This window comes from Sinohyriopsis cumingii, chromosome 1 (assembly GCF_028554795.1).
Source record: "Sinohyriopsis cumingii isolate HCF-2022 chromosome 1, ASM2855479v2, whole genome shotgun sequence".
In the NCBI taxonomy this organism is placed as follows: Eukaryota; Metazoa; Mollusca; class Bivalvia; order Unionida; family Unionidae; genus Sinohyriopsis; species Sinohyriopsis cumingii.
The window spans coordinates 144477849-144501311 of NC_142961.1; the positions used below are offsets into that span (position 1 = coordinate 144477849).

The following is a 23463-nucleotide window of genomic DNA, read 5'->3' on the forward strand; positions in this document are numbered from 1 at the left end:
TAAACTCGTACACCATCTTGGGGCTTTCTAAGTCCCAGCCATCTACCGAATAAGGTCCGAAGGTCTTTTCGCCTCCTCCGTTGCGGGCATGTTGAATCCATTTGTCTTCCTTGTCGCACAAGTAATATAGCCAGCGTAGGACTTGGACCGAATATCGACGTTTGACAAAGTTGGTCGTTTGAGGACTGATGACAGCCAGAGTATTTTTGGGTATGAACCGTTGGCGGTATACTAAGAAACACGCTTTGGCCATGGTTTCAAAGGATAGATATCTCCGTGTTCCATGAACAGTTCTCGAACTTTTCCACAGCAACGCCGTAAAATGTCCACGTCGGAACTACAATACTTTAACATTTATTCCTGGAAGTCGAAGGGGTCCGAGGCGTGAGTCTGGTCCTAAGCGTAGAAAGCTTCTCGATGTTCGGTGCGCATGTTGTCGGAATCGTAGTACCGAGCCTCAGGCAAAAGGGGTAGAACGGCGTGTTGATTGGCTTCAGTATTGAAAAAGTGTGGAAAATAGCCTTTGCCCATTTATCTCATTCCAGACGTTTTAGGCATTCGACTGAAAGCATGGCCAAGTAACACGTTGAATTTTTACGCTGCATTTGTCATACTTGCATGGAAATCATTTTGGACTCCGTTCAAAGTCACTCTAGGACGTTCGGTCCTTTGTTCCATACAGTATCTCAAAAGAAAGGTTCCTGGATGCACGTCTCACACCCTCGATGAGCCACGCAGAAATTAGGAATGTGAATGCCAGTCTCTTGAATGCATTCGAAATCGAAGAAGATGAAATTGTCTTTCTTCTGGTCATCTTGTTCATGTTGGGGCTGGTAATTTTGAATGTAGCATTCGTGCTCCAAGTCCACGATTTGGTGACAAATGTGACATCGTTTCTTTCCTGAACATACGTGCGCCTTGGCATTATTGCTACGTATGACTTGTCCACAAGTAGTTCTCAATCTCAGGAGTTGACAAGCACTTTTCTCAACCAGGCCTCCACCAGCTACAATATGAAATAATCTCAACCAGCCTAAGCCAACTACAATATGAAATGATCGCAATCAGCCTCAGCCAACTACAATATGAAATAATCTCAACCAGCCTCAGCCAACTACAATATGAAATAATCTCAACCAGCCTCAGCCAACTACAATATGAAATGATCGCAATCAGCCTCAGCCAACTACAATATGAAATAATCTCAACCAGCCTCAAACAACTACAATGTGAAATAATCTCAACCAGCCTAAGCCAATTACAATATGAAATGATCGCAATCAGCCTCAGCCAACTACAATATGAAATAATCTCAACCAGCCTCGACCAACTACAATATGAAATAATCTCAACCAGCCTTAACCAACTACAATGTGAATAATCTCAACCAGCGTCAGCCAACTACAATATGAAATAATCTCAACCAGCGTTAACCAACTACAATATGAAATGATCGCAATCAGCCTCAGCCAACTACAATATGAAATAATCTCAACCAGCCTCAACCAACTACAATATGAAATGATCGCAATCAACCTCAGCCAACTACAATATGAAATAATTTCAACCAACTACAATATGAAATAATCTCAACCAGCCTCAACCAACTACAATGTGAATAATCTCAACCAGCGTCAGCCAACTACAATATGAAATAATCTCAACTAGCGTCAGCCAACTACAATATGAAATAATCTCAACCAGTATCAGCCAACTATAATATGAAATAATCTCAACCAGCCTCAGCCAACTACAATATGAAATAATCTCAACCAGTCTCAGACAACTATAATATGAAATAATCTCAACCAGCCTCAGCCAACTACAATATGAAATAATACTTACAATAATAATTACACATGTAGCATACTTTGCTTCAACTGTTTATTTTGCAACTAATGAAATTGCTTTCATTTCCTTTTTAATATAATTGCATTTCTTTTATTTTTGTTTGGTTTTTGTATCAATTGATATTGATTCAAGAATCAAAATCATTCGCATATTGTCGTACATATCAAAATGTTTGATTATAATTCATACTAATTCATGCTGTATTGCACCACTGTGTGAATTTGGAGATTTGTGTCCCATTCTTTTTTCATATGCAGCCCCCACAACTTCATTTTAATATTAATTAATTTTGTTTAATTGTATGTTTGCACGAGTCCAATAGGCTATACAATATATATATATATATATATATATATATATATATATATATATATATATATATATATATATATATATATATATATATATATAGAGAGAGAGAGAGAGAGAGAGAGAGAGAGAGAGAGAGAGAGGTGAAGACAGTATGCAATATGGAAATCACATTGTATCAACGGCTGGTACATAATTTCGACGTAGAATAAATAGTACAGTCATGATGCCCATATCACGTGGTGTACGAGAATAAATAGTACAGTCACGATGATCATATCACTTGGTGTACGAGAATAAATAGTATAGTCATGATGCCCATATCACGTGGTGTACGAGAATAAATAGTACAGTCATGATGCCCAAATCACGTGGAGTACGAGAATAAATAGTATAGTCATGATGCCCATATCACGTGGTGTACGAGAATAAATAGTATAGTCATGATGCCCATATCACGTGGTGTACGAGAATAAATAGTACAGTCATGATGCCCAAATCATGTGGAGTACAAAAATAAATAGTACAGTCATGATGCCCATATTACGTGGAGTACGAGAATAAATAGTATAGTCATGATGCCCAAATCACGTGGAGTACGAGAATAAATAGTACAGTCATGATGCCCAAATCACGTGGAGTACGAGTATAAATAGTATAGTCATGATGCCCAAATCACGTGGTGTACGAGAATAAATAGTATAGTAATGATGCCCAAATCACGTGGAGTACGAGTACTCTAGCATGAATGTATCCATCTTGGTTTTTCATTTGATTTAGGCATGTACTCACGATGATCGTATCTCCGCAAATACTGTTTGCATGATTGGTTACATATGTTTGTAACATATGTTCGCGAATTCTATTAACCCATTCATATCCTATATATCTCAAGCTATTCACAAATTATATTTGCGTATATCTTATATTTTTCAAGCTATTCGCAAATTCTAGTAGCCCATGCAAATTTCATACGTCCCAAACTATTCACAAATTATATTACCCCAAGCCTGTAGTATTGGTTCCAGGTTATTCACAAATTCTATTAGCATAAGCCTGTTATTCTGGTCCCAGGTTTGAACTCCAAGTCAATATGCAGCTAAACTCGAAGATCACTGCGAGTGGAGAAGGTGTGGGTCTCCCACGCCATTTATGTGCAAACGCGCATACGGAAAGAAGATGGGGTCGGAGTCCCAAATGTCTCTGAAATTGGAATATGTTAGTGTCAGCTGAAACTATATATATATATATATATATATATATATATATAAATAATATCAACAGGTAATGTTTCAAGAGCTTTTTGAAACGTCTCAGTTGCTGTAACAATTTTCTTTGTTGGTTCGACAATTGGTTTAAATAATTGTTCTGTACCTTCTACATATTCAACTTGTGCTTCTTGGCGTTCTTGCAGTTTTTGTTTGGGAGCATCACGAACAGGAAGATCTCTCAAATTGCTTCTAATCTTTCTCTAGCTAATCTACTAGTGTAAGATTCCATTATTGATATAATGATTTAATTATCTCAATGAACGTCCTAAACGAACGCACATACAAATTTAGAAAAAACAAGAACGATAAAGATAAAGTAACAAAATAAACTAACCCAATTAGAGAATCTCTCGGCCAGTAAGAGGCTTCGGTTTGACGTTATTGGCCTTAATATTTTCGTTTTCATAGAAAGCTTTTTTTTTCAAAAATGGACTTTCCAGCAAGTGGTCTGTTCTCCTCTGCTGCTCAAGAGAAGGGCTTATTTGAGAATTGTTTTCGATGTATCCTGTGTACAACTGGTACGAATCTACCCTACAATACACCTTCATTTATCCGAACTCACTGAGGTACATGAGGATCGTTCATGTGTTTAGGAGTTTTCAAAAAGAAGTATGTTTCTTTAGAAGAGATGGTGGAGGGGATAGTCTTGATTCGAATGAAGCAGATATTGATAATAGAGGATCTCCTGAACGGTTTTGTATAATTCATTTTTAAACAAAATTTATTACTTACACCAAACCTTGTCTTAATTCCAACGTCACTCTCTGTGCCCGACTGATTTGCTTGTTTACAAACATGAATAATAATAATAATAATAATAATAATAATAATAATAATAATAATGATATTATTATTATTATTATTATTAGTAGTAGTAGTAGTAGTAGTAGTAGTAGTAGTTTGTTTTATGTGGGTAAATAAACAGATTTGTGTTTGACTATATTTATAGAATAGAACAATTTAAAGATCTTGTACAACTTCTCAAGATCGTTAACCTGCCAAAACCACACATTGAGACCCAGTATATGAAGTAGTTGATTTTGAATCAGCCATAAGAATTTCAAATTATTACATAAACGTGAAATCATTTGTAATAAACTGAAATGATCCAGATTTAAATGCAAGACTTACAACAAAATGAGTTTCTCGTGCTCATTTAACGGGACCACTTGCATGTTTTATTTGGTGGCAAGTACTGTTCGTAAAGAGACCACAAGGAATCGGCCGGTAAACGAAATCCAAGAAAGGAAGTCACTAAGACACACACCACACGTCGACCCCAATTCAATGGACACAGTTCTCGTAATAAGTGTTGGTAATCCTCCACCGTTTGAATGTTATCATCAATTTCCTTCCAGGGAATCTGTTGTATAACCACTGATAAATGTCGTGGCATGGTAGCCCGCTTTCATACCTCTGTTTTGGAGGCAATAAATGTACTTTCTGCACAGAGAGGATCGTAATCCAATGGCGAATCTAAATCGTTTAGTCACTAACTTGCACATCATAAGACACCGTTCAGAAGTTTCTTCTTGAACTAAATTTACGTTGTGTAAAAGATTTTGGTAACCCTCTAACTCTTCCTCTGGAATTCGTTGCAGTATGTCTACCTTGTAGTAAAAAGAAGCAGTCGCAACAAACCAATCTTTCTCGCCCACATCCAGTTTATCAGTGTCTGACCACCGGAACACTTTCATTTGAATCAGTCCTCTTATATCATTCAGATACCAGAGGTGTAAACATCGGTGACGTGACGGATGCAGTTGTTCATGCGTTTCACTTGTTTTTTGACCAACTCTTGATAAATGCGGTCTCTCAACTCCACATGTAAACCACGAATGTTCTCTTGTAAAGAATCCATGATCTTGTCAGTCAGTAACTATACCCACGTTAAGGGTCACTTCTAATTGTCCTTATTTTATTTAAAATCTTCTCCTAGAGCGAACGTAATGGACATAGTGAGTAATTTATGACCACTGCCATTGAGGGTAACGGTCAAGAATGTCAAAATAATCTTCTAATGTAAACGGTCTAAAGCGGAATCATCGGATGAACGCAGGCTTGATCCAGAGTTTGTTGACTTTTTTCACTTTCCTTTTGTGAATTTCTCGACGCAAAAATTCTAGTCACCAATTGAGATTTTGCTCTGGCAAGTCCCTGCCAAACATCCTTGTAGATCTTCTCTTGCAGTTCGTTTGGTAATCCTTGAATATTACTTTTCAAATGGGGTTTTAATACTTGTCTTGGTGTTGTCCAGCGTTTGACTCCTAGCCAAGTTTGTATCTTCAAGGACATGGTATGCCACTTCAATTACTAGAGTCCTGCTAAAGGTTGGTACTAACAATGTCGAGACCATCGAGCATGTTCCAGGTAAGCCGAATCTTTCTGCTCCCGCTCGTGAAGTGACACACCACAACTGAAGCACTTGACTTTATCCACTATGTTGAAAGTAGATAAATCCTACTCTGGCTAATTCTTCGGGGATAGGTCCTCCCAGATATTTAGGCCATTTTTCTTGGAACGTTTGCAATACACTTTCAAAATCGCAGTATTCAGGCAAACGCACAGGGAAGGAATATTCGTCTTTCACAGGTTCATTTCGATGAAGGGTACGGTGAAATCCGCAGTAGTTTGCTCAGTTTTGGATGACATCCGTAGGGTGGAAGCTGCATGGTTTCAAAGTAAAGTGATATGGGGGCGCTCACCAATTAATATGTACTTTAGAGAGAGTGACGTATGTAAGGTGAAGTAGTTTGCATTTAAAACATGCACAATGGAGAGAATGTTGGCATACCTATATGCTACAGTAATGTAATGTGGATGATATTTCTTTGGATATTGTACTTTTGGAAATTTTACATGATTTAAGCACACTGCTAACTAAAATGACTGCTCCCTTGTGATAAAAAATCAGCCTGAATTAGTCTAAAGTACACTATACATAGCAGCTATTAAAATAGGGAAAATGAATTTTGCCAGGCTAGACAATACCAGCTTCTGAAAGTGCAATGAATGAATTACCAGATATATAAAATGTAAAATAAGTTATCGGCTCTTTTTTTATACAATTTACCTCTGAAGTTCAGGAAGTGAAAATGACCAAGTAGAGCTAGCACTTTTTTGAAAGGTGCACATTTGAAGTAAGGCCAAGCTGTATACTCTATAACCCATAGTACACCCATCAATCATACACCAAAATAAAGGGAATTAAAGGTTCTTTTAATTATACCTAAGATATACAAGGTCTTTTGTAAATAGCCAGTATAACCATTGAGGAAAGCCGGGGAAATTCTTTTTCTTTAAAATCCTAACCCTATGGAAAATGAGAAACTGTATAGCGCCATCTAAGGTGTTCTGTAACGAGTGGCATCGCTTTCGCATCTGTCAGGTTTAACACGCACAACATCACTTTCCATGATAGGCGTAGTGGTAGTAGTAGTCGTAGCAAAGTTCCCTTGATTTGATACTGAATGGCTGATGTCACAGCGTACTGCATCGCTCTCATCGCAAGGCACATCGTCGCACTCCATTTGAGAATCACCGAACTTGAATGATGTCTGTTTAAAAGTATTCACCTTTCTCGCTTGGTCTTGGTAATTACAATGAACTATCGGTCTTGGATGTTGTCACTTTTATAATGCTGACCAATATCGACGTGACCGTACGGTAAAGTGAAGTGGTTGGGAAGCAGCACTCGCTTCTGGTACAGGACTTGATAAACTTTTTCCAAAAGCCGACCGACATGTTGGTGTGAGGGTAAACGTACAATCTTGTGCGGCTCGTAGTTGGTCACTTTAAAGTGTCCATCCTGTCCAGATTGCAAGGCTTCATTCAGTACGCCAATGTTCACCACTCGACTGGTGCGATAATTAAGAGCCAATTCTTTAACTTTACACTCAGTGTGCACTTCTCCTTGATTGTTCCGGTATTCGTAGCCGTACTTTTTGAACTTCCACTAGCAAAACGTAGAATCGTGTCGTCGGGGTGCTCGTCCGTCCAGGCTCTTTAACGGTCCCCTTCGATTTTAGGGTACAGTGACAGAGGCGATTGATGCAGATGCAACTGTCCGTGTCAAAGTACAGGACGCCATCTCCTAACAGGTCTAAAACTTCGTAACATTTTAAGCTAGCACGGGCTGTCACGTAGGCCGTAATTCGCAATGATGGCATTTCCAAATTCGTCGGCTTCTACAAAGTTCATTTCTTCGTAATTGAGTAAGATCAAGTCCTCGCGAAGGATGTCCACGTGTTTCATGTATTTAGTTTTATCGTGAATCAGCTGGAAGTAGCGGTAAGGTTCTGTCAAATACTTCGTCTTGGGTAAACACCGTCGTTATGCCATTTTACCCCACAAGCAATTTAACATCACTTCGGCAGACGATCGCCTGCCTTCATTTTTCTCAACGTGATCTAAAGCAATACCTTCCTGCCACCAGTATTTATCTTTGAATTTCTTTTGGTCTTCGGGTGTGTGTCAACAGGAAGGATAGCCGCTGACTTCTTGTTTCAGTTTCATAAAGGCATCCACGTAGTCTGCGAAAATGCCTTTCTGAATTTGGTCACCCTTGTGGTATTTTTCTGACTTGAGAAAGTAGTAAATTTCGTACACTTCTAACAGTTCGTATCCCAGGTCCAGCGCTTTAAACAATTCCACGCTCGCCCACGTTTCCGTCAAGTCACATTCTTCCTGGGTATGCTGAAAAGATAGGTCCTGGTTGCACGTTTCGGCACAAGTACGGCACAAGGGAAACATCAGTTTTCCTTGGCAATGGTGAGGTAAAACGGGATGGTACAAGTCCGTGGGAGGCAAGACTTTGCATTTAATCAATCCTTTGTATTGTCGAATTTTGTACAGGTCGATGTGCTCGGTCAGCAGTTGCGAGTGCCCTGCGGAAAAGTGGCAATATTTGCACACATAATGATACAGCGAACACACGTCCAAATATTTGATTTCCTCTCCTTTCTCCTCGTCGGCGTGGTGCAGCAGACAGGTGGCATTCGTCCGTCCTCCGTACAAACTATCCCGTGGGTTCAATGGGTCTACCAGCTTTTAACTTTCCACTATACGTTTAAACTCGGGATCGGTTTTCAAACGTTAATCGTACTAGTGTTCCCACATTTCCACCACTTGGTATCCTTGTTGTTCTAACTTTAGGCGTCGCCGACAAGTGTCTTCGTACAAGTCTTCCATGGTACTATGTAAAAACTGATTTTTAGTGTCACGTTGAGGGTAGCAAAGGGGACATCCGTGAAATAAGCATCCGTTAAACTCGTACACCATCTTGGGGTTTTCTAAGTCCCAGCCATCTACCGAATAAGGTCCGAAGGTCTTTTCGCCTCCTTCGTTGCGGGCATGTTGAATCCATTTGTCTTCCTTGTCGCACAAGTAATGTAGCCAGCGTAGGACTTGGACCGAATATCGACGTTTGACAAAGTTGGTCGTTTGAGGACTGATGACAGGCAGGGTGTTTTCGGGCATGAATCGTTGGCGGTATACTAAGAAACACGCTTTGACCATGGTTTCAAAGGATAGATATCTCCGTGTTCCATGAACAGTTCTCGAACTTTTCCACAGCAACGCCGTAAAATGTCCACCTCGGAACTACAATACTTTAACATTTATTCCTGGAAGTCGAAGGGGTCCGAGGCGTGAGTCTGGTACTAAGCGTAGAAAGCTTCTCGATGTTCGGTGCGCATGTTGTCGAAGTCGTAGTACTGATCCTCAGGCAAAAGGGGTAGAACGGCGTGTTGATTGGCTTCAGTATTGAAAAAGTGTGGAAAATAGCCTTTGCCCATTTATCTCAATCCAGACGTTTTAGGCATTCGACTGAAAGCATGGCCAAGTAACACGTTGAATTTTTACGCTGCATTTGTCATACTTGCATGGAAATCATTTGGACTCCGTTCAAAGTCACTCTGGGACGTTCGGTCCTTTGTTCCATACAGTATCTCAAAAGAAAGGTTCCTGGATGCACTTCTCGCACGCTCGATGAGCCACGCAGAAATTAGGAATGTGAATGCCAGTCTCTTGAATGCATTCGAAATCGAAGAAGATGAAATTGTCTTTCTTCTGGTCATCTTGTTCATGTTGGGGCTGGTAATTTTGAATGTAGCATTCGTGCTCCAAGTCCACGATTTGGTGACAAATGTGACATCGTTTCTTTCCTGAACATACGTGCGCCTTGGCATTATTGCTACGTATGACTTGTCCACAAGTAGGGCTCAATCTCAGGAGTTAACAAGCACTTTTCTTCTGTGAACCTTGCATCATCAGATGTTTTTTTGTAACAGGCAGTGCTGACAAAGGTTCTCTGACAAGCATGGCAATGCACTCGTTTTTGTCCTTCGCCAAGATAGGGTTGAGAGGTCAAACATCCCTCACATTTCGATCCACAATGCTTTTGTTGCTCTCGATTGTTATAACCATAGTCTCATTTCTCACTGTAATAACTGTATCCCAGGAATTCAGTGATACTGGTAATGGCATCGAAATGCTTATATTGATAATAGACGCGAATGTATTTTCCGCCTTTGAAATCTTTGCCTCGAAACAACAGAGGTCCGCAAACTTCTTGAGAATGCACTTTCAACGTGTAGCGTAGAGCCAAGACGTTTTGCAATTTTTGCATTTTCGGAATGACACAAGGTGTGTTTTTGGATAGCACTTCTTGCTGTAACGGGAATTCTTTTTCTATTCGTTATTTGGTTCGGTTCGATTTTTGAATAGTTTGCCAGGATATTTTCCATTCTACCGTGTCGTTCTTATTGGCATAAGTTCGTCCTACGACGATGGCACGGGTTAAACACATCTTATCTTGAGGGTTGTTAATTCGGATGAGACTCGTTTTGGTGCTGCGAAGGTCGTCCACCAATAACACCTTTTTGCGCCCTGTCCCTTGGGGAAGAGACACGTGGGTCATAAACAGTGTCGCTTTTCTATCGGTGATGTGAAACTTGTTGTATTGTTGCACGTGTTGAATCTTGTCATTGACTCTGGAAGGTGTCAAGTCTGGTGGGCTTGTAAACCCGATCCAATCTGTGGACTTCAAACTGTCGTGATGACAGGAGTCTCAAGCGATCGTCTTCTTTGGATTGACATTGCCGCTTCAATATGTTTAACAAAGAATATCCCACCTCGGTGAAGAACCCTTCTGTTTTCTCGAACGGTACTTAGGACTTGAAATCTTTAAACTTCACCGTATAAGTGTAAGCTGTAGTTCTAAATTTTCTAGAGGAGCACTTTTCCGTCTTTCGAATGTGGTAGTCGTTTTGAGGGGTTAATAGTGGTGGACTTTGGTTGGGTGTATAATCTCTGGGTCTGGATTATAGCTCACTCATGTCATCTTCAAAGTCGTTGGCATGAATTTGAGCCAAGACCTCAACTACTGTGCGAGGCGATAAATCACGTTTCTGCCTCTTACTTCCTTCTCCTTTCTCCATGATCGTTTCATCTTGACTGCAAAAAGTCAAATGACTACATTTTAAACACCATTGGCCCCTTTATATCTATGTCAGACCAGTGAATATATAAAGGGTCAGTGACTTCCCTTCCAGTATTGATTTCATTCTCGAACCGACCAGAAAGACGGAAGTGCTAACACAGATCAAACTTCTGATCAGAGCTTTGCGAAGTGTCATACGAAAGTTTTCTTCAGACAAGTCGACGGAATACTCCCCCTCCTTATGAGATAAAAGTCAAGATACTTGCTGTATCTGTAATAAGAAAGGGCATTGGGCTACAGAGTGTCCAGACCATAAAAAAACAAGACAGGTGTCCGAAGAGACAAAAAGTCAAGATACCTGTTATCATTGTCAAGATAAAGGACATTTGGCTTTAGAATGCCCTAAGAAACAACATGAGCAAGAGGAAGAGACTCGTTCCGAACAGGAAGAAGAGGTACGCACCCAAAGGAACACCTCGGACACGTACAGATAGAAAAAAAAGAGAAGGAAAGAAGACTAGGAGAAAGTAAGGAAAATGAGGAGGACAAACTTGTGAAAGTGAAGAAATTTAAAAAAAACAGAGAGAGTGAACAGAGACACAGAAGAAGTCTATGAACATTTTAATGTTTTGTTTTGTGTTGTGAATTGGATTGTAAAATTTTGTACACGAATAGATCACACAGTAAACGTAAGTGTCTCTTGGTTTTGATTTTTTTAGAATATGGATCTACACTCACGCACTCACTCGCTCACACACGTACATCATGGGCAACATAGGGATTTTGAGTTTTAACTGATTTTGGCAAAATGAATACTATCTCTTTTCGAGAGAAGTGGGTGGCCCTGAAAAGGACCGTTGGGTGAGTTTTTTTAAAACAAAAAAACAAACTCAGGAATGTGACGTAATCATCTTTAACTGCCTTAAGCCTTTGCCACGGCCAAGGCCTACTTCTAGACTGGCTCATGTCGATGATTTGGTAGAAATCGCTTGGGGGGGGGGGGGCATCGCAGGCATAGTAACATAATTGGGTTGTTTTGCTCGGGAAGGTCTTTTTCGCTTGGTTCGTATTAAAGAAGTCTTATACATTTTTTTGAGACTACTTAACTCTGCTAAAATGTCGAAGAGTACCGTCACTGTTTGACTTTCACTGTCGTCCTTCTCCCCTAGACTTTGTTTCTTCTCTGCTTCTGCTTCTTCTTCCTCTAGTTTCCTTCTTTTTGCCTCTTCTTCTCGCTGTTGCTGTTGAAAGAGAAAAGCTTGTTCTGCTTTTTTTCTGTTGATGTAAAAATTTCACAAATTCTTCTTTATGTCTCAGTTTAAAATCCTCGACATGTGGTAAAAAAGGAGACGGTGGTGAAGGTACTGGTACCGGAACAAATTCTTGCGAAGAAGAAAGAAAATTTACCTCTTCTGGAAGTAGGACTGTGTTGACCTTGGTAGCCACTGCTATACCATCGCTTCTCGTCTCCACGGCCGGTGCACCAATCTTCAGTCCCTTTACGTCACCTCACCTATTCCATTCCTATTGTACCTATACTACAACCCCACTTTTCCTTGTCCGCAGCATGGCTATCTTAAAACTGTTGGAAAGCTTTTATTTTCTGTTGTGAATAACATACTGGTATTTGTTTTGCAGACTACATAGCACGTTTGGTCAATTGGTTTTGTTCCTTTGTAATCATTTATGAAATTCTGTAACCCCGGTAAATGAATTTCATGAAAACTGTTTTTTGGAACTGATGGGTACTCCTTGAAATAGTCATTCAAATCTAATGGAATCTCCAAATCCACTTATAAAACACAACCACTTTTATAGTTTTCTTGTATTTCTATCCTACAATGTCTTCATCGGTTACCCATCTCACGTTTTGACGAATTTCCAGACGACAATAGAAGTTGTTATAAGAAAGGACCGTGATATGACCTTTCATACTCGACATCGTACTATGCACATATACAGAAGGTACAATACAAATTTGTCTGTCATCTTTGTTCATGTCATGGTTTCCTTCAGCATACGTACGTTGTACCAAAATAATACCACCTTGTATTCCACTCTACATCATCATTAAATTATCATGGTCCGTCCAAAGTTCAAGTTTTACACCTGACATCTTCAGACTCGCATTATAAGCCAGTCATCATGCACTATAATAGTAAGCAGGGTATAGTAATTTGTAACACAGATGTATATATTCCTTTACAAACTGTAATGGTAGTATTCATGAAGTGATAACCATGTAGATCTTCTCGAAGTGTGTGAACGTAAAAATTTTCAGGACATCATATATGTGACGGTAGTCGTCAATGTCTATATATATTTCAGTCAGTAACTGGTAACTAACACTTTTTTCCTGGTGTAGCTATTTCATTTAACTTTTCAATGCTAATCGTTTATTCATGAAGGAAAATATCTTTCCTCTAATATTTAGATGCCATGTATATAAAATGTTGTTGAGTTAATATGGCTTTCATCTTCCCCTGTCAATAGGTTTTATATGTTTCGGTCTTAATTGTACATGCACCAATTGAGCACTCTTACTCTACGCAGTGAACATATATTTGAATTCAATGTGTATCTCTGTGCACTGCTTGTTCATGTTTCTTGTGGATTGATTTGAGTTACAAATGAAATGGAATGTATTGAACTGTATTGATTCTCCACGATAAGTCATCGCTTTGGATGTTAAGCTGTTGGCTTACCTCTCTCGAGGAGATGAGGTGTTCCTAAGAAACAGTAGATTGTTACGTACATCATATCAGTCATGTTTATGCCAGACACTCATTGTCCGTGCCGGACATGGAATATTTGTGTGCCATGTTATGCAAACCTTCGGCACATTTCGTAAAATTAACAAGAAAATGGAACTTTATATATATATATATATATATATATATATATATATATATATATATATATATATATATATATATATATATATATATATATATATATATATATATATATATAAAAACTGTGTGTGTCTGTGCTTTACGTGGTGGTTGTTGATTAAAGTTTAACTAGAGGATGATCGACCACGGTGTTATTGCCCGTATATGAAATGATGAATGGGTGGAATAACATAGATCTTAGCAGAGATATAGAATAGAACAACACGAGCCCAATAATTTAATCAATTACATAAATAATGAAATTGACAATGACATTTGAATAGTACAATTTCTCATAGAAATAAAATTGCGGTCATATACAAATTACAATTAGCCGTTCTGTTGATACTGATAAAACAAATTTGATCATGAAATCGATTGAACGATCAAACTCAGTTGCCCAGCAAGCCTGTATAACCTGGTTGCTTGCTGGTCCTTCCAAATATAATGTTGATAACAGACCAGAGTCGCTGTTTCATCCTCTCTGTCTCTAATGCAGCATCCTTTAGGATCATTAGTCGTAATATTTCTTCTCTCTTTTCCCACTGTTTGGGTGGCATATATGGAACACTCCACAATGTACCTTCTCAAGACTCGCTCTTTTCTATGTACTAGAATCTCTTTGTTCCTTTAACTTACGTGACCCGCAACTTCTACGCACTCGTCCATTGGACAAATTTTACGAGAAAGTACTTTCTACAAATCTCGGAGTCAGCTTCTTGCCTCGATGCTGAAACTTTGACTGACTAATTCCACGAGGGAAAACACTTAAAGCATTGAATATCATATGGGAACACACACACACACACACACACACACACACACACACACACACACACACATCCTTATTTAGCTTAGCCAATCATAATTACATTTATTTAACCGCCGAAAATTAACCAATGCATATCCAGGTTTGAGCAACCTCTCATATTTGCGCGGCTTCTTAACAAACGATTTCTGAAAAATCACAATTTATGACACTTATTTCAATGGTACGATGTTGTCGCTGCATTATTTCAACTTTGAAATTTTTCTGCTACTTAAACCCAAATTAATCTCGCCTCGTCCGTTTGTCTGTTATTCCAATTAAAAGTCAAATATGCCCCAAACAGGAACACTATGTCATTTTAGGCTAACAATTCATGGCGGTGGCTTACCCATTTGTCAAATTTAATTGTTTAATTGGTACGTGTCACGCTGACTGCGACAAGATTCATTTCGCTATGTTTTGAAATAACATCTTACAAAATTTACAGTTATATATATATATATATATATATATATATATATATATATATATATATATATATATATATATATATATATATATATATATATATATATATATTATCTTCATTCTGTGCAGGTCTTTTTCTAAATCTAAGAGTTTTTTTACTTTCGCTAAACCTAATTGCCAAATGTTTCTGTTGATGTTTTTCCTCACATATGGCTCAAACTCATTTAGACACATCAATTTTGGATGAGAGCTGTAAAATCTAAAGTCACCGATGTTTCTGTTCAATGAATCTCTGAGTCTTGTTTCCTTATCTTTCTGCTTCAGTTCTGTCTACTCATACATTTGAGTTCTTTTCTGGTTTATACGTGTATTAAATGTGGTTGGAAGGTTTTTGTCACTTAATATGGTATGGGCATATCAGGTAAGGAACTGTTCTTATAATTTGTTGAAGATGAAATATTTTAGTATAATTGACCTACAATATTTTAGTATGTAGTTGATATTGTCTTGATATTTTAAGGTACAGTGGCATAAGTAAGTTATTTAGCGCCGAAACAATTGAAGTAGAGTGCCTTCTACAAAGGGCACATCGCCATAATCCGGCATGGGCTGTTTTGATGATTGAATACGGACCTGCATGCGTTCGGTCGCGATTACGATGCTTCAAGCACCGAGCCATTGAGACCCCTTATATTTTCTTTAACTACAATTAGGTCAATAGAAGTCTCACTTTTTCTTACATGTTTTTGAATTTTATTGTTTTACGTCATCGTTTATTGGGTTTGTTTTGTATGACAATCTGTTCGTGCCGTTCGCTGAATCTCCCAATGTACAATTTTTAAGTTGTTGTTGTTGTTGTGGGGTTTAACGCCATTTTTCAGCACACGATAGGCTATACGTGGCGGCCAGTATTAATGGTGGAGGAAGAACCCGGGAAAACCTCGGAAAGAACCACCGACCCACGAGAAGCTACTGGCGAGCTTTCTCACATACCCACATTGGACGAATCCGAGACTCGAACCCCAATTTTTAAGTCGTATTGTTGAATGCCGTTCACGTCTTTTTTTCTATACAGATTTGTCCAATATACGATTATCAAGCTTCTTTATCTAGAAGAAAGAAAGATGTTTCAACTCTGCAGAGTTTCGAACTTCAGACTTTTAACTTTTGAATCCCTGTTGTACATATACACACTCTGCACATATACACTTGTTAAATTTTTTAATCTTTACAAATCCTATCGGACGACATGTGGTTACTTAAGTCGTATTTGGCTTATCTGACGAAATAGTTTGACTTGTACTTCAGTCGTATTAGCCTATCGGACGAAATTTTGTTATTTGTACTTCAGTTGTATTGGCCCATCGGACGAAATTTTGTTATTTGTACTTCTGTCGTATTGGCCCATCGGACGAAATTTTGTTATTTGTACTTCTGTCGTATTGGTCTATCAGACGAAATTTTGTTAATTGTACTTCAGTCGTATTGGCCCATCGGACGAAATTTTGTTATTTGTACTTCAGTCATATTGGCCCATCGGACGAAATTTTGTTACTTGTACTCATATTGGTCTAGCGGACGACATTTTGTTACCTTTACTTCATTCTTAATGGCTTAGAAAAATTTAATTTTTAATGTTCACGTTTGTCTACAAGAGATTGTGATACATATAAAATATGACTGGCCCCTTTTTCTCTCCTATTCATTTATACTCTTTTTATTTGATTTTATTTTGTTGGGCTTGATTGTTTTCGGCCCACCTTTAATAAACCTTGCATTTTTACAAGAAAATTTTCTAAGAAACCATGTTTTAGAGCTTAAAGCTGCAAAGTCAGCTACTGTTTACGGATATTGCTTTTCGAGCAATTATTCCAAATACTGAACTGTTCATAATATTTAAATTTTATTAGCTTATAATCTTTAAATTTTATTAGTACTTTTTGGAATTATGGCTGCGATTTGTGCTGTGAGCCCCGATATGGGATAAATGTAACGATAAGTAAGATCAAATATCAAGTGCCGTGCCACACGGACTGCAAAAACTCAAATATCAGACTACACTATCCATCGTCAGAAATTATTCACAGTACATGTGTATTTCTATTGGCAAAAACCGGCTTTTATTAAACATATCATACTGAGAGATTTAAATATACCAATGGGAGAAAAATGATATCGCCGATGTGTCAATATCACTTATGTTGCCACAGTGGCGATATCACATTTGGAACTATCGTACTTTTCTCCAATTTAGAAAATACATATGTTATTATGTTAGGTATGTTATTCAAACATTAAGCCAGCCAATTCATTTTTCTTCTGCTGTTCTCTCTCTCTCTCTCTCTCTCTCTCTCTCTCTCTCTCTCTCTCATCGCTCCGGTGGCCTGGTAGTTAGAGAGTCCGCCTCGGATGCGGGAAGTCGTGGGTTAGATCCCCGGCCAGGTTATACCATAAACTTACAAAAATGGTACTAGCAGCATCCTCGCTTGGCGCTCAGCAATAAGAGGTTAGTGTTAGGACTGGTCGGTCTGGTGTCAGGATAATGTGACTGGGTTCATCACTATAAACTGCCACATTGCAGACATCGTAGCGATATGACTGAAAATTTGTTAAAGCTACGTTAAAAATCCAAACCTCTCTCTCTCTCTCTCTCTCTCTCTCTCTGGCAGTAAGTACAGCTCTTAAAATGTGTCAGATGTATACATTCTAGAGTGCACTGATGCTATCAATAAGGTGCCATCAAGAAATGCGTATAAATGAACTCGAAACAGCAAAAGGAGACCTCAAGTATTACCATTTTATAATAAGTTTTCCTCATGAACCACGGAAACTGCCAGTAACTGAACTTATATGACATGCTGCTACGTAGTACCCATACAGTATTATATATCTGTAATTCTCTATGACAAACGGCACACAGTTTTAAGGAGGACTCGTGATTAAGTTTAGTAATGAACTTTTTAAGGTAGCAAGTTTAACTCGCATCACAGTTGTGTTTGGAAACGATGGATAAATCTGACGTTGATTTCAAACCTAAATTAAGTGATGGGCGTTTGCTACCGAACTAGATTGCAAGCTTGACAAGACCACAAGTAAATTAACGCTTGGATGAAGAAATGACATAAAGACCGAACATCCAAGCAAGTAAATATACAATCATTAAATCTGTTGTTTCAAGATGTTACGCTTTGATGTTTTAGCTTTAGAAAACACAGTCTACATAACCTCTATATATTTACTTTTAACCCCAAATACCGCCTTAAATGCGGGAGGTCGCGGGTTCTAACCCTGGCTAAGTCATAACAAAGACTTGTAAAAATGGTACTAGCAGCTGCCTCGCTTGGCGCTCAGTATTAAGAGGTTAGTGTTAGGACTGGTCGATCTGGTATCAGGATAATGTGACTGGGTGGGACATCATGCTGCTTGTCTGCGGCATGATGCCCAAGTGGTAGACATCACTATAAACTGCCACACTGTAGCGATATGACTGAACTTTTTTAAAGCTACGTTAAAAATCCAAATCTCTCTCTCTCTCTCACACACACACACACACACACACACACACACACACACATTTTGTATTTATTTATAAATTTAAGGGCAGCTATAACCAGGTTGATCCACAGTTTAGACTCAAAGTTTTCTCAGCGTGGGCATCATGACATTGTCCTGAACGGACGGACGTTCCACGAATGTTGATAGTGTGTATATATAACAAGGCATTTGACCGGAAATAAATGAAGGAATAGAGGCATAATTCTGTTTATATGTAGATGCCGTGTATATATTGTCATCTTATTTTACTAGTTTTGGGAGTATACGTATGTTTAAGTTTGATTTTTTTTCATTCAAAACATTGTGGCCAAAATGGTGCAAATACCACATTGCATAGTCTGTTGTAATTTTGGATGGCATGTTTGTATCTCGATGCTGGGATTAGGATCTTAATGTTTTTTAATGGTGTTATTATGTTTCAACGACTTTGTTATAAAACGTTTTTGTAAACCATCGTTATCACGTCTACGGTATATCGTTGATCACATCAGTATAGATAACATCACAGCCCACAGAAGGGGACTGTTGATAGCTGTTCGGGAAGCGACGTGTTTCGTGTGTAACTGGGCTTACAACATATATCAGTATGTATTGAACATTTAATATATATATATATATATATATATATATATATATATATATATATATATATATATATATATATATATATATATATATATATATATATAATTTTTCACACCTGGACTTGAAAAATAGCAATAGTGAGAGTGAGTTGGCCAATATAAGTTGGTTTGATTCGTTTGCGTGTTTAGTGTAGCTTGGTCTCACCTGCTCAGGTGGACTTCTAAGGGGTATAACTCTGTTATTCTTAATGGATGATCAACTACCGCCAAGACCGTTGTGGCTGAGTGTTGTGTTCCGTGATACCTGTGAAATGCATTGTACATCCATTGAATAACTAGTAGCAAGTTATCTTATGTTTTACATTTAATCAACAAAGCTCTGTGTGCTCTAATTGATTAAACCAGTTCATGTAACCAATTTGTCAGGCGTTCATTATTCATAGAATCGATTTTACAAGAATTGTGTAAATCTGTTACTGTCGACACATTTTTAGTATTAATTGAATTTGTATTATACCTTCAAGCTATCAAGATTCGCCGAACGTCCGCTCGTTCAGGCCATTATCATGATGCCCAAAACGACATACAAATTTACATTGGTTTGTGTTTAATGTTTAATGTTGTTGTAGAGTTTAACGCCATTTTTCAGCACAAGACAGACTATACATGGCGGCCAGTATAAATGATGGAAGAAGAGCCCGGGAAATCCCCAGAAAGAACGACCGACCCACGAGAAGCTACTGGCAAGCTTTCTCACATACTCGCATTGGGAATCCGAGACTCGAACCCACGCAGAAGAGGTGAGATGGCAGTGATCCGTAACGGTGAGAGCTTTAGACCACTCGGTCACTCGGAGCCCCTGTATTTAATATCCGAAGTCAATGTAAAAGTGCTGACATACGAACTTTATAGATAAAAAGATATCTTAAAAAAATATTTTCAAACACCTGCGTTGCCATTCATCTATATATATATATATATATATATATATATATATATATATATATATATATATATATACGCGCGCGCTACTGTACACATCAAACGTGTTTACTGCACATGGGTACTACACGTTTATAAGCCACTATACACGTGGAAGGTGTTTAATAAAAATCGCTACTACACATTACTAAGCTACTTATACACGTCGAAGGTATTTACTACACATCTCTAACTAATATATCAATCACTGTTTGAATATTAGCACTCTACGTTCGTCTCAAAGTAGAAATATATAAATAGTTCCTGTGTCGGCATTCAAGTGTTAGAAATGATACCAACGTTAAGCTTCCACTATTCCACACCTATTTATATACCTACCTGCGTTCATATACATCTGACAGGAATACAGTCACGCACACAGTCCGACCTTTGCAACTCAAGTATCTACCTGCCCCGTCCTGCCTGCTGACGTCACAGTTTTCTGTTGCTAAATGTTGTTCAATCAAATATTGGAGCACAGGGTATACAACGCCTCGTTCTGGTCCTGTTAAGAGGGTGTTATTTTTGTGGCGATTTTAATAGGACAAAGAGAGGGCAAAAGAGACAAGAATTACTACCTCAAGAAGTAAGCTAGCCACATGGGCAGTACATACTGTGTTACCTACCAGGACAAATACAAATACAGCCGACAAACGGATTGATCTATATCTACAGCAGGTTTGTGACGCTGTCTCCTTGTATCGATCTTCTCTCTGTAATTAAATATTATCGAAATGTATTAGTAAAGATGTACTTATGTTAAACTCGAGGAGTGTACATGTTTAATATTTAATTTCATCTCGTATATAAAGAGACTTTAAGCCGGTGTACTGGTAACGATGTACTTCTGTTAGACGCGAGGAATTCACATGCATAATATGTTGTTTCATCTCATATATTTTGGAGACTTTAAGCCGATTCAGTTGGCTACACGGCTAAAATGTTGGTCGCGCATGACTTCTTAACGGCCCGTACTTTGTTTACCCAAAGGGCATAACTTTTAGTCTCGCACCTGCCATTAGTGGACAAATGGACACGTACGTACACAGATAGGTGAAGAAAACTGTAGGTCTTATCAATTTCATATAATTTAAGGTATTTTATAGTCGGTAGACAATTCTTATATTTTAATGTTGTTGTAGTATTTTGCGATTCAAAAAAAAAAAATGTTTGACCTGACTACCTTTGGTAATAAGTGTAAATTTGTGTGAACTTTGAAGGTCAGATTGAGATTAGTTTCAAGGGCAACTGTGTCAGTGAAAAAGTTCCTGTTCATATTCAATCCGTTTAACATCATCATCTACGGATATTTTGGCATTATTTCGAATTTTATTCCATACGGATACTCAAAAGTGTATTTTTACTATGCTCGAAATTTCCTTTGAATTCCTGAATTTTCTGCTTCATTTAATTTTTAAACTTTCTTTGTTGTTTGAAAATATTTCAAGCTGAAGGGAAGAAGTAAATTTTAAAAAATATTGTGAAAACCACGAAGATGTCGCCTGTTTTGCCGGTTACTAGAAACACCGAATTACACTCAAAAACCTAAATACACAAGTATTACACCCCGATATTATGACTTGTAACTGTTGTAATAATAATAATAATAATAATAATAATAATCATCTTTGATTTAAGTGATTTTTATATAAATTATTTTCCTTTTACCAATTTCTAGTACATTTCTTTTGATGACGTCACTTGGTCCTACTTGATTTGACTCATTTGGACATGTATCATAATTGGTCAAGCGGTCAGAAAATAAAACGTAAGATAGTATATTCAGGGCTAAGGTTATGATTGTGAGAAGTCAGAATGATGATTTACATATTTTTCAGTATATATATATATATATATATATATATATATATATATATATATATATATATATATATATATATATTATTCTTATGTGTTTTAAAGTAAATATTTTACTTTTTATCACAATTCAAACACAAAATATAATACATTCGACTTTGTGAGTATTATGGTAAAAATATGTGCATTTCGGTATTTTAGCGTATTTCGATGTTTGTAGTAACCCCGGGTGTACTACTTGTACTGATTTTCTCATTGATTTACTTGCAATACAAATTATATGCTTTAAGTATGGATAAAATCAAGGATTTGTTTTTAGCACAGTCTGGGTGTCACCCTGTGTTGTGTTATACACAAAGCAAGTCTGTGTTCTATGTTGGAGGCGTCAAGATGTGTGGAAAATAAGGAAAACAAAAGCAAAAACTCATCCGTGGCGGATATGCCGGTTGTGACATTGCATACCAACCGTGTATCCGTTCAACAAGCATGTGTCTAAATTGTTCCTCACATGTATTTAAAAGATAAACTTTTCCATTTTCAATAAGATCTGGATGCGGAGTTGAGGAGTAGAGTTAGTACAGCTGATAGTTGAACTGTGCGTTTAAGACTGGAAATATTCATTCCCCTATGTTCCGTTGATTTATATGGTGTTTTACTGATCACGTAGGGTGCTTTCTTGCCTTCAGAACTAGTATTAGTCGGAAACGAGATCGATGAGCTAATGATCCAGCTGAAGCCAATGTTGACCCACAAATGTGGATTTATAAGAACTACGATGACGAGAGAAGGTTAATGCGTGAGAGTAGAGAGGTTGAAGTACTTTGTATGGTATAATACCGATACGAATATTTATGAATGACGTCCTTGCTGTTCGGTCGAGTGCTGTATTTTTTCCTCACGTATTTCTACTGATTATGTGTTGGTACTGGTATTCTCTACATGTAAAGTACATATTTTGTTTTTACTCAATTCGAGATTTTTCTTTTCTTTTCTCAATAGTATTTTGTTGTTTTTCCCCTTTATGTTATCTTGGAAGAAAATTGGAAGATTTGTTTTACATCGATTTTTGCTGTGTAGGCCATGCCACTTGAGCTTGTAAATAAAACTACGATAGGTTACTAGACAGCGTGATACAAGCACGATATAATTACAGTACTTACTACGCGAGTTTTAAGTAGCTCGAGAGAAAGTGATGTACGCGAACACGTATTTTCATTATGTATGGTTAACGTGTATGAATAACGTTATAGTTGGTTTTTCGAAGTAGAAGAGTAAATAATTCGATATTTTCCAGGTGTATGTGTGAGTATACGCTGCTTTTGAATTCCTCTCACAGATTCGGATCATAATGCTATGACGTAGATTCTTCGGTTTTAAGTGTATTAACATTGAAAACTCGAAAGTTCGATAATGAAAGTTAAGATTTATCTTTATGTTTGTAATGTATGTATATATATATATATATATATATATATATATATATATATATATATATATATATATATATATATATATATATATA

General features: G+C 37.7%; 1 protein-coding gene across 2 annotated transcripts in view; it reads left to right on the forward strand.

Annotated features, from left to right (window-relative positions):
• Positions 1-23463, forward strand: part of LOC149808076 (tetraspanin-18-like) — a 170563-nt gene that overhangs the window by 69627 nt on the left and 77473 nt on the right. Inside the window, exon 1 of one of the 2 annotated variants that reach the window (XM_089973376.1) lies at positions 20598-20801. The exons of the other annotated variant lie outside the window; for it this stretch is intronic. The gene's annotated coding sequence lies outside the window, so the exon portion shown is untranslated. Of the gene's footprint in view, positions 1-20597; positions 20802-23463 lie in introns of those variants that run through there. 2 annotated transcript variants of the gene reach the window in all.